Source organism: Ambystoma mexicanum, chromosome 5q, assembly GCF_040938575.1.
Source record: "Ambystoma mexicanum isolate Mex_15411 chromosome 5q, UKY_AmexF1_1, whole genome shotgun sequence".
NCBI lineage: Eukaryota > Metazoa > Chordata > Amphibia > Caudata > Ambystomatidae > Ambystoma > Ambystoma mexicanum.
Window position 1 is genome coordinate 1,181,217,063 of NC_090933.1, and position 12,003 is coordinate 1,181,229,065.

A 12,003-nucleotide genomic window follows, 5' to 3' on the forward strand; every position below is an offset into this window, starting at 1 on the left:
CCCCCTGCAAGGCACACAGTTCACTGTTGTGAGTTACTTGTTCTCATCCTGTGTCTTCCCTGTTGTGAGTGCGCTCCCCCTGCACATCTCAAGTTGTGTAGCATAGGGCTGTGCATCACTGTCTCTTCTCTCAGGCCCTTCCCCTCCCACCTACCTCCTCCACACCCTCTATGGTGCTCTCTGTTTCTCGCATATTCTCTAAATGCTACTCTATCTCCTATCCTATCTCTCTCACTAAGTTTGAAAGGAAAAAATTCAAGAGGTACATCCTGGTTGCCAATCCTGGCCTTCCTATCACTGATAACTACATCAGTGCTTCCTCCAGACAGACTCTCACCAACATCCTCTTCGTCATCCATTCACCGGACCTATGGACCCATCATATGGTCTTGGCTCTTTCTTCTATCTCCTATTAATGGTGGCACACATTGCAAGGTCTTCCACTACCCCATGACCATCATTAATGTCTACTTGAATGGCACCGTCTTTGTTCAGGGCCATCATCCCATTCTCCTCCTTTCAATAGGCGCATCCCATGTCTTATCAACTTCCTCCCTTCTCCTTGAACTCCTTCCATGAGAGAGGACTCTGGCACCCTCCTCTTCTTCTTCTTACTCCTCTGCCCTCCTTGAGCCCCTATATCACCTCTGCAGGTTGTACCTCAAGCCTGTACCCATCCACGGAAGACTTTCAAATGTGGCAACCTGCTCACTATTTCCACTCTCAACTCTCATTCTGCTGTCACACACTCTTCTGACATCTGTCACCTCCTTGAAGAACTTGACCTGGATGACCTCAATCTCACCGAGACATGGTTCATGTCAGCTCTGTCACAAGTTTTGACATTCTCCTCCCAGAGGGCTACAAGATCCTCTCCGAACCCAGAACCAACTGACGTGGAGGGGGAGTAGCCCTGATCTTTACGCAGTGGGTCCCCGCATCTGTCATTCCTATGCAGGTCTAATCCTCCTTTAAATGCCGCGTTTGCAGGCTCTTTATCTCTCCTGGCCCATCACTGTTATCTACATTTGCTGGGGGGGTAGATTCCTCTGTACCACCCAGACTTTGATTTTCTAACAATCTTTCATTAAGTTCGATTTTCTTGCCCTTCTCAGAGAGGTTCTGATGTCTACACAATCCTTTCAAGCAATCAGCAGTTTTGGCAGACAATGATTCTAGGGTATAACTTTCCATAGTAGACAGGTTTTAGAAAATCAGCTTTTTAGTGCTAAGCTTTGTGGTTTGTTGTCCCAAAGTATCTAAAAGCACACTAAAGTGTATACTCAATACAAATCCCACCGCTGTACACCAGTGTTAGACAGAAACCTGTGCAGTTCTCTCTGGGACCACTGCAAAAGATTTAAGGCTACAGGTGTTTGGCAGAAAACCCATTTGGTAGCAGTCTGTACCACACAGATTCACTTGGTAGCTGTGGCTGAGCAGTCAGACTTCCCTCAAGAAGAGTTAGGCAGTATACAGAGTATTCACAATAGGTCAAAAGAACATAGTGGAACAAGCAAACACTGACCAGAGCTTGGTGTAAAAGATATATAATTATTTATTTAAAACCACATCTAATAAAACACACAGGCACTGAGATTAAGCAGTTGAAGAACACGGTCACTAAAAGATATACATTCCCTTAAAAGAATATTAGACAAGTCTTAAGTAAAGCCCCACTTATTTTCAGACAGCGGTGAGCGCTTAACGCAGATGGCACTCTAATAATTCGGTTTAAAAGGGAGAGAAAGGCAGAGCATAAATTGAAACAGGTCCCAACACTTTCAAAAGAACACCGCAAGAGGGGAAGGCACAGTCAAACCGTGAAGTTAGAGTTCAGAAAGCCGGATCCACTTTAAGAGGATAAGAACGAAATGTGTCCAAGGTCACACGGTTGAAAAGTGCACAAGAGTCTCGAAAAGGTTCAGAAAGAGTTGGAGCAAAAGAAAGGGACCAGTTAGATGGACAAGGCGGCCAGCCCAGTCCAAAAGGTTAAGGGATTATTATTACCTTGTAGCAATCTTTAGAAAGGGAGGTCTGGCGGACACCGTCCCTTAAAATGGTGAGAATACTCCAGCAGGGGCAGTTGTTCCTAGCAGTGGATGCAAGTCAGTGCTTCGTCCGGGGGAAGAGAGGATCTCGTCGGGGAGGAAGACAGGAGTCCGTTGCACTGCCAGGGAAGAAACCAGCCGCTGAGTTCTCATTAAAAACAGAGCAGTCCTTTCAATCGCGGTCCAGTGGTAAGTGGCTATCCGTTTCCGGGATGCTTGGCACGGGCAATTCGACCACAAGCCGTCCTGGGATGCGAGGAAAAGAAGGTAAACTGGTTGTGCCCACAAGTCAGGGGAAGAAGACTCTCCAGTCGGGAGATCGTCTCTGTTGTCGGGAAGTGGTGAGTCGGTTCCACAGGGCTCCACCGGTGCTGTCGTCGTAGCAGGTCGGCTCAGCTTCTCCCTCATCGGATTCTCAGGTCCTGTGGTGACTTCTGAAGTTCCAGTCCCAAAAACCCTGCTTTTATGCAGCACACCCCCATTCACTCAGCCTAGCTATCAATCAAACATGCTAAGTGGTGAGCCAGCCGGCTCACCACTTGGGCCAATCACACAAGAGTGCGACTTGAGTTACCAAGGTAACTCAGTCCAGGGTGCCTAAACCCCCTCCCACACCCCCTGTCGTACCCAGACAGAGTGGCACCACCTTTGGAGGCTTCTGTGGAGAAGCCCGCCAAAATGTGGAACAAAGGGCTTGACTTGGGTTGGAGTCACAGAAGAGAACACTAACGCCATTTTCGAATCGAGTCCTGGCAAAAAATACCAACCGGCGAATTAATATTAAATAAATAACCCGGCGGTATGTTCGAGGCTATGAGAATGAAATAATTAAAGTTGGTAGCGTCGAGCAATGGGAAAATCCCATAGAGATATATTCGCGGTAGAATAGTATCCAAAAGTAGTATCCACTGCCACCCGCCAAAACTCGATCAGGGGGGACGGAGACGTGCCCCCTCGACTAACAGACCTTGGGGCAAAAGAATTACCCCGACCAGTACGTCCACAATATGATGGTTTGTACTGGTTTCTGTTCATAATTTGGGACTAGTAAAGCCAATGGTGACTTTACATGCCCTGGGAGACAGTAGTCAGTCCCAGGGTATGGAGTCTATGGTGGGGTGTCACTATGACACCCCTGTGTCACTGCACGGAGGGTGCTGAGTAACACACATAGTAAAAACACATGAGACCCTATGGAGTAAAGGACCCCATAGCCCATAACACACATTAACAGTCAAAGGAACACCATAAACCATGTCCAAGATTGGGAGAAAAAGAATTGCACTCTGGGCAGGAGAAAAAACAAACTACAGAAATCCAGCAAAGCTGCTGGGGGACTCACTAGGTTAGGAAATTCAGCCTAAACAGAGAATTCTCCCTAACACGATCTCTATCACTCCTTTCTTGGGCAAACTCTTGGAAACGCTGGCCATCTCTCAGCTCATTCTCCACACTGAATCTGTTGGCTGTCTCCATGACCATCAGTCTGGCTTCAGAGCAGCCAGAGGCATAGGAACTGCTCTCCTTAACACCGTGAAGACCTGCTCACTAATCCTGACTCTAGCCTTCCTTCTGTCCTCATCCTCCCTGATCTCTCCTCTGCTTTTGACAAGGTCAACCATGCCATCATGATCAATCGTCTCCATGAGAACCTGTGACCTTGTTCTACATGGACCGTCCCTCTCCGGTCCAACTGGGGTCCTTTCTCTCCACCACCTCGCTCTCCACATGCAGTGTCCCACAGTTCTTCAACCTATCACCCCGCTTTTCAACACTTACATGGCCCCTTTGGCCCACATCATCTCTACCTTATTGTTTAAATGTATTGCATTATGCAAAAGACGCTCAGCTCTCTTTCAGGCTCTCCTCTGCCTCCTCTCATCTCTTGCTCATTCCTGAATGTTTATCCACTATTCAGGAATGGTGTGCCTGCAACGATCTCTGTCTCAATGCCAGCATGACCAAGATCCTCCTCATTGGGACCCCTGCTCCTGCTTTTCCTCTTTCACTCTGGCAGCTGTCCTTGGGCCTTCTCCCTGCACTTTCGTGTGAGGCAAAAAACCTTGGTGTCATCTTGGACTCCACTCTCTCCTTTTCTACTCACATCACAGACCTCTCAAAGAAGTCCCACTACCAGCTGCACCTCCTCAGAGGTATCCTTCCTTTTCTCAATTACCCTGAGAAGCAAATGTATCCAGAGCTCCAGTTCTCTCTTGGCGGGACTACTGCAACAGCCTCTTTCTCAACCTTCCTGCCTCTACTCTCCACCTTCTGCAACTAATCCAGAACAGGACTGTGAGACTTGTCCTTGGCCTCAAGCACTGGGATCGTATCTCTCCAGCCCTGTCATCTCTCCACTGGCTCCCGGTGGCTGCAAGGATCAAGTTCAAGACCATCTGCATTTCCAACAAGGCTGTCTCGAGCCGGGACCCGCAGTACATCCAATTCTTTCTTCCTCAACATCTTCGTTCTCGAGCCCTTCGCTCAGCTACCACCAACTGTCTGATGGCCAGACTCCTTTCTTTGCACTATGCAGAGCTGGCCATACCGGCTGCACTTAATTAGAGCAATCGCTGCCCTGACTGCACTTCCCCCTTCCCTTCCCCTGGCACTTATCCTCTCCGTCTCTGCCTGCACTTGCACGATCTGAAGGACACAAGGCCTAGTAAGATCATTTTGTACCCCTATATCTCAGTTCCTTGTCTTGTCAAGCCTAGAAATACTTGTACATGTGCTTTATAAATGACTCATCATATCATATCATATCATAACATGTCTGTGGGTTCAGGGGCCCTGAAGACAGGCACCTGACAAAGGGAATCCTTCAGGCCTTGTAAGGCCTTCTCGCAATCCTCAGTCCAAATGATTTTCTTTGGCTTCTTAGGAGTTGTGTGGGCTGTAAGAGGGGCAGCTATGGTTACATAGTCTGCCATGAAATCTCTATAGTCCCCAGTGATGCCTAAAACAGCTCTCACCTGGGTTTGGGTTGAAGGGATCAGGGGGTTGCCCAGTCCTGTACAGCTTGTACTTTACTAGGTAGAGGTTGAATCATGCCCCAAACAACTTCATGCCCAAGGTAGGTCACTGAACCTTGACCAATTAGGCACTTGGTTGCCTTTATGGTCAGGTGGGCCTGCTGAAGAGCCTGCAACACAATCTCAATGTGGCTTATATGCTTTCCCAAGTAGGGTTAAAAACTGCTATATCATCCAGCTATGCCATACAGAATTAAGCTAGCCAGGGATCAATTCCTAAACAAAATAAAATAATTGGGGGCCACATTGACATACCAATTGATTGGGGTGGCACAAAAAATTTGCATATCAAGGTGAATAAAGTGGGGGGACTGTGTCTACTTGCGAGTACCTTGATCTAACTAATCAAACCTATTCTGGACAGGATTGGCCAACCTCTGGAAAGTGGCAGGTTCATTCTTTAAGCCAAAGGGCACTGCCCTGAACTGGTGAAGGCCCTCAGGTTTTGAGAATGCCATGTTATCCTTGCCATTTTCTGTCAGGGATATATCAATACCCTGCAGTAAGGTCAAATATGATTTGGTACTTGACAGCACCTAGGTTGTCCAACTCATCTGTTCATGGATGGAGGTGTGTGTCTGTCTTTGCAATAGCTCTATAGTCCACACAACATCTTAAGTGAGAAGTTCATGCTTTTGGTACCAATACCACTGGGCTGGACTACGGACTACTAGAGGGCTCTATCACTCCTAGATCCAAAATCTTGTTGACCACAGAATTGATGAAGGATCTAAACGTCTCTTACATCCTCTAACTCCTACTTTAGGTAGGCACACAGTCCCTAGTGCAAATGCCATGCTTGCACCAAGGAGTCTAGCCTGAGTGAGTGAAAACTCAGAAGAAAACTGCCTAAGCAAAGTTTTCACATACTGTTGTAGAGTCAGTTGAGGTGAGAATTCAACAGCTTCATGTCCGATCTACTTGCTCCTAGATCTTGGCTTACGTGCTGGTAATTGATCAGAATGTTCCAGACATGGCACAAGCATGCCAAACCAATTGTATTAGTCCATATAACAAAGGATCTTATAGCTTGAGAAACCAATGAAACACTGTGTAACTGATTTTCCGTAAAATGACACGTTTGAAGAGATAGTCATGTATTTTCCACCTGATATCGGACATCCAATAATAAACCTAGCTCCTATATGATTGTATATCTAGATGTGTCCCTTAACCAATACTCACCCTTGATAGGTTTTTTTACTGTTGCCATGTAGCATGACATCATTCTGACACATAAAGGAGTATATAATTGTATTTCATGGGGAAAATTGCTAAGAGAATGAGCGTATGTCCATTGATGATTGTTGTAACCTCTGTGTTTTTTACTAATAAAACTGCAACTTGCCATCTTCAAGAGTTTGTCCGGTTATTTGGTCTCAGAATTATTCTGGAGTAATCCCATCCTGTAACAGATGCTCTTTGCAAGGGCCATATACGCATATGGAAGCAGTGTGGATGGTTTCAATCTTAACTAGTTTGACTACAGAGTTTCAGACGATCGGGGATCCTCCGCCATTAGCTGGAAGATCGTAGAGTTTCCTATGGAGAGCAGCTGATAGAAATAAACTTGCAAGAAAAACTGAGATGGTGGGAAGGTCCCTCTTTGAAGAAATCCCTCCTTGGTTTCCACGGGGTCTGCGCAGATGGAAGATGAAGTGGTCAGATTGGAGGAGGAGTCGATACCGAAGGCCTCAAGTCGATTAAACGTATGTAAGTAGACTAAGGGAAATGGCGATATAAAGGGGCAGGATTGTGATATTTTATGAACATAAGTTGTGTAACAGGAATTTTGTGTGGATAAAGGAATGCCTAAGTAATCCTATTTCAAGTGAGAAAGAAGATGACGTCTCAAATTCCATTCGGAATATTAAGATAGAGAATACACATGGTCAGGACTGTGGAAGGTGATGTCTTAAACTCTGTACGGGGTAAAATAATTGGAGGCAAAAAAAGAATACCTCTTACTTTAAATGATTATAGGGAACAGAGAAGGCGATCACAGGGTTTGTTGTTCATGTGTGTTGCGTTATAAGTTTGATTATTATTTGATGTATGAAGTTCTGAAAAGTGATACATCGTTAAAAATGTGGAATTGAAGTTGTTCTGAGCTAAGTGTTGTAAACGATTGGTGCCAGGCAGAAGACAGATAGGTTGTTGAGACAAAAGAGCATTGAGCAGGGACTATGTGTAGTCCCTTCTTCCTTTCCATGATGGCCTGTCACGGATCAGGAGCAGACACGCTGGAGACAGACGTGTTCCCAGCGCGTCCACTCCCATAATGGACGAAAAAGAAGGTAAGTGGGATTGGCAGGGAAGGGAGGGGATTGTTTGGATTGGAGGTTCGGGGGGAGGGAAAACACTTACCTGAATCCCCAGTGGGGGAAGATGGCAGCCTCCAGACGCGTGGTGTCTTGCAGCAGGGATTACCCCATTACAAACCTCCTCATTGGCTGAGGGATGCCACACCCCCCCACCAGGAACAAAGGAAAGAAACATTGTTAGAGCGATTCCCGGGCGGGTAAAGCCCCGGTGAGGGACTGTCAGATTGATTGTTACAATCCAATTGACCCTCGCCTGGTACTAAAGAAGGATCCAAAACATTACTTTCTATTTAAAACTGTTAGAGTAGAATTTCCATCTCAAGTGAAATTCTCTCCACCTCTGAGTCCCCCAGCACTTTTTGCTGGGCTCTTAACTGATTCTCCTGAGTTGAGTAGGACCTCTTTTCTACACTCACACTTTCTTTTAATCTGATCTGGGAACCCTTTTTCATCTCTAGTTGCTATATTGTTTTGGAGTCATGTTTTCCTCCCTCTTTCCTGGCATCTACATTTTTCTGAAGTAGCACACACCACTTCCTGTACAAAATTAATGGAAGTTCCACGCGTGCGAGAGTGGGCTGCAAAAGGGCATGAATTAACTTGTTCAGTAAATGCACCTGGTGTACAGGGGACTTAGCTGCTGTTCTAAATCCCCTCCTTTGTGATTGTGCTAACCCAGAATGTGCCGTAGTGGTGACATACGCCGAGTCTGAATACATAGTCACTCGGTATCGCTGTGATACTTACAATGCTATAGTTAGGGCAATATGTTTGGCTCTTTGGGCCGAGTAATACATGGATAACCACTTTTGCACTAAGGTCTCATATTCTCCTTCCACCAACTGGACCACTGCTGCTCCTCTGTGCCTTGTACCTGTCTCCTGGTCGATGGTTGCTGACCCATCAACAAAGAACATTTGCCCATTGTCAAGGACATCATTTTGCGTTTTTGGAGGGTCATCGTCTTGTCTCTGATAAGTGGCACAGTCATGTATGTCCTAGTCATGAGTAGCACTCTCTGTCAGGAACGTGGCTGGGTTTACAGTTTTGCAACTCATTATGTGGATTTTGGGGCTGGAGAAAAATAACCATGTAGGGGGATGCTGACTGTATAGTCAGCGTGGATGTTGATCTCTTTAATATAACAAATACTGCATGCTCGACATACAGCGTCACTGAACACCCCATCATAATCGTTGCCGACTTCTCTATGGCAAACGCGACAGCCACGAGTGCCTGTTCACATAGGAATTGTCCTTGCATTACATAGCCTAACATGCCACTATAATAGGCCAAGGGTTCCCATCCTACTCGTTTGTGTCAATACAGCTGCCATCATCTGCCTGTAAAAATATGAAAAAATTTAACATTCTCATGTGCAGTCGGGTGTGGCTAAGACCGGGCTGTGTCAATCACCTCTTTCACTTCTTGGAAACTAGTATACATGTCCTCAGTCCATTTGATTATGCTCTGGCCTTTTGGGCTTCTTTAGGAGCTTGCAACAGCAGTCAGGTATAGATTGGTCAGAAATCCATGCCCTGTGGTAATTACACAACCCCAAGACTTTCTGCATGTCTTTTACCGTTAATGGCTGTGATGTGCTGCACACTTCTGCAGTGCACTCTGGTGTTATTTTCTAACCATGAATAGAAATAAGCTGACCCAAGTATAACACTTCCTGCTGGCAATACTGTAGTTTTGCTCTGTCTACCATGTACCCTTTGTCAGCTAACAGTTGCAATATGATGATGCGTTTTGTCTGCACTGCACACCAACAAATCTTCCACATATCGGATAATGGTGCTGGGTGTATTTTCCCCAAGTCTGTGTGTAACACCCTATTCAAAATGCTGGGAGATTCACTGTACACCTGGGTCAGTCTTTGATGTTGGAATCGCCTCCCGCCATGATTGAACACTGTGAGGTATTGGGAGTTAGGGTGCAATGGAACTGAAAATAATGCATTCTGCAGATCAATGACAGTGAAATGGGTTGCTGTGATGGGTATATTGCATAATATTTTTGCAGGGTTGGGTACTATTGAAAACTCTGCTTGCACTATGTCATTGAGAGGGTACACATCCACAATTATTCTTCAAGTAGATCATGTTGCTCTCTTGATGAGGTATATGGCCATGTTGCAAGGAGAGTTGGAGTGTACAACAATGCTCTTGTTTAAGAGTGCATTGATAGTGTAATTTATTCCCCTTCAGCTTTCCTTGACAGTGGATACTGCTTTACACAGGGAAACGCTGCACCTCGCTTAAGGGTTATTTGTATTGGAGCAACACTGCGCAAAAGCCTTACGTCATGAGGAGTAGTCATCCACAACATTTCTAGGACCAGTGCCAGATCATACAGAGCAAAAAATGGAACACTTCCTGCCACAAACATGTAACATGGGACCTAATGATACTGAATCATAATCTCACAGGCAAAACATAAAGCCAAACACATTTCTCTCTCATTGTCCTTGTCTTCAAACAGGTCAAAGTCAGTCAGTTCCTTCAATGGATTTGTCGGATCTATGCATAACACAGTACACCACTGCTCACCCTCCATGTCTACCTCTATCAAGAAAATCCTTGTTTTTGACACAACCACTTCTTTAATACCCAACATGAGTATCGTCCCTGCAATGTGTTCTTGGGGCAGAACAGACTTGAATGTAAATTCTGGGTGTATTCTCCAATACTAATTTCCTTCTCGAGGGATTGCATTTAACAACACTGTTACCCCATAAATGAATATATCTGGGTGTACTGGAACCCCTCAGGCAGACATCGCGCACCATAAGGCTTGAATGATCACGATAGCTCTTATGTGACGCATCCTCTGGTGTTGAACACAACACCCCCATTTCAGTAAACAAGATAGACATGTTTAGCTTACTGAGCACATCTTGTCCTAACAGCTTGCAGGGGAGGTTTCTGAAAAGAGCAAATGAGCCTGCACTGTCTTGCCTTCCACCTTGATGGCCACACCTTCTGTTAAAAAAAATAATAATAATTCACTGCCACAGAGAAACCCTGCATGTCCATAATCTCACATGACAAAGTAAAATGCTCCTCCTTAATGCATAATTTGGTGGCACCTGTATGCACCATGAAAATAAAGGGTCACCTATCTCCACGCCCACCGAGTGTTCCTCTTTTGGTTGAGCAATGACTGACAGTACTGGGGATGCAAGATGTCTCTGTGGGCTGTCCTAATCTGGATACGTGTTTGTCCCTGGGAAGACACATGGGTCCCCCTAGCAGATTTGTCCTTGGTAGTGTGTTGCAATACAGTTGGGCTCTGCATTAATGTTGGGTATTTGAGGCACCTGTGGGGGAGGACATGATGGGCAGCATACATCGCTTGGCTAGTGGAATATGGCACTAGCAGCTGTGAGAACTGTGGAGGTAGGGCTACTTGGTTTCATGACTGTGTGGCACCGTGCAGAACTGTGATGGGGTCGGGGCATAGAGCAATAGATAAGGGGCTGATCTTCCTGGAGCATACAGGGGCATCTGATTATACCTCCCACCAAACCTGCTTCTGCATTCACGCAAGAAATGTCCCATCTTTCTGCATGTTCATTCTTTCCCCTTGTATTCAGAGGCCAAGAATGTATTCATGTGACCAAAGACCTCTGAGTTATTAGTTCCCTGTTTGGGCCAAGATTGAAACAGCCCTACATTGTCTCGGCCATCGACTGCTTGCAGTTATTCAAGATCTTCTCTTTATACCTTGGTAGTGCAGAACACCTATACACTTAAATGTAGTGGGCGTCATTTTGTAACCACAAAAATGTGCCTGTTAGCTGAGGTCTGACCCAGGGGCACCTCTATCACCCTGTTGCCCTACCCCTAATGGTCCCCACACTGCAACACCCCATCTATTCCCGCCCGTTCAATCGCCATACCGTTAACCGTCCACCCTTGCCCACCCTGTCACTCGTTCTTCCCTACTCAAAACTCAAACCTCTTCACACACACTCCCGAAAATGTTCACACCACTCAAAACCATGTTTGCCTCACACAACTGCACAAAACTCCTACACCACCAACCTGGACCCATATTGGTCCACACTAATACAATATAAAAACAAAATAAAAATGACTATACCAAGGCCAACGGTTTGAGATGCTAGATCTGTTTCCTTTATAAAAGGTGGGGGAATTTTACTAACGGCCAGAGTTTGTGTTCTATTTTGAATCATTTACAGATCTGTTGTTTCCTTAGGCTAAGTGGAATGTTATTTGATAGATCCGGGGCTATGGTAGATAGTTATCCCCCCCCCCTGATGATCTTTGTTAATCTTATACTACAGCGAAGGATGTTCTTGCCTCAGGTTTCTCATAGGGGAGACAAAATTACAAATCTGGGTCAGGTAGTGCAGACCAACGTCCTGTAGGGCTTTGTGAGAGAGGTAACAGGTCACCTTGGAAAAACATGGGTAGATATATTGCTATAAAATTCATTAATCAAACCTATCATTAGGGATATTGGACATTCTAAATTATCTGTAAACTGCCAGAGATGTTATATTAGATTAACGACATATTTGATATGCATTTACTAAACATTGCATTTAGGTTTCAGTCTTTT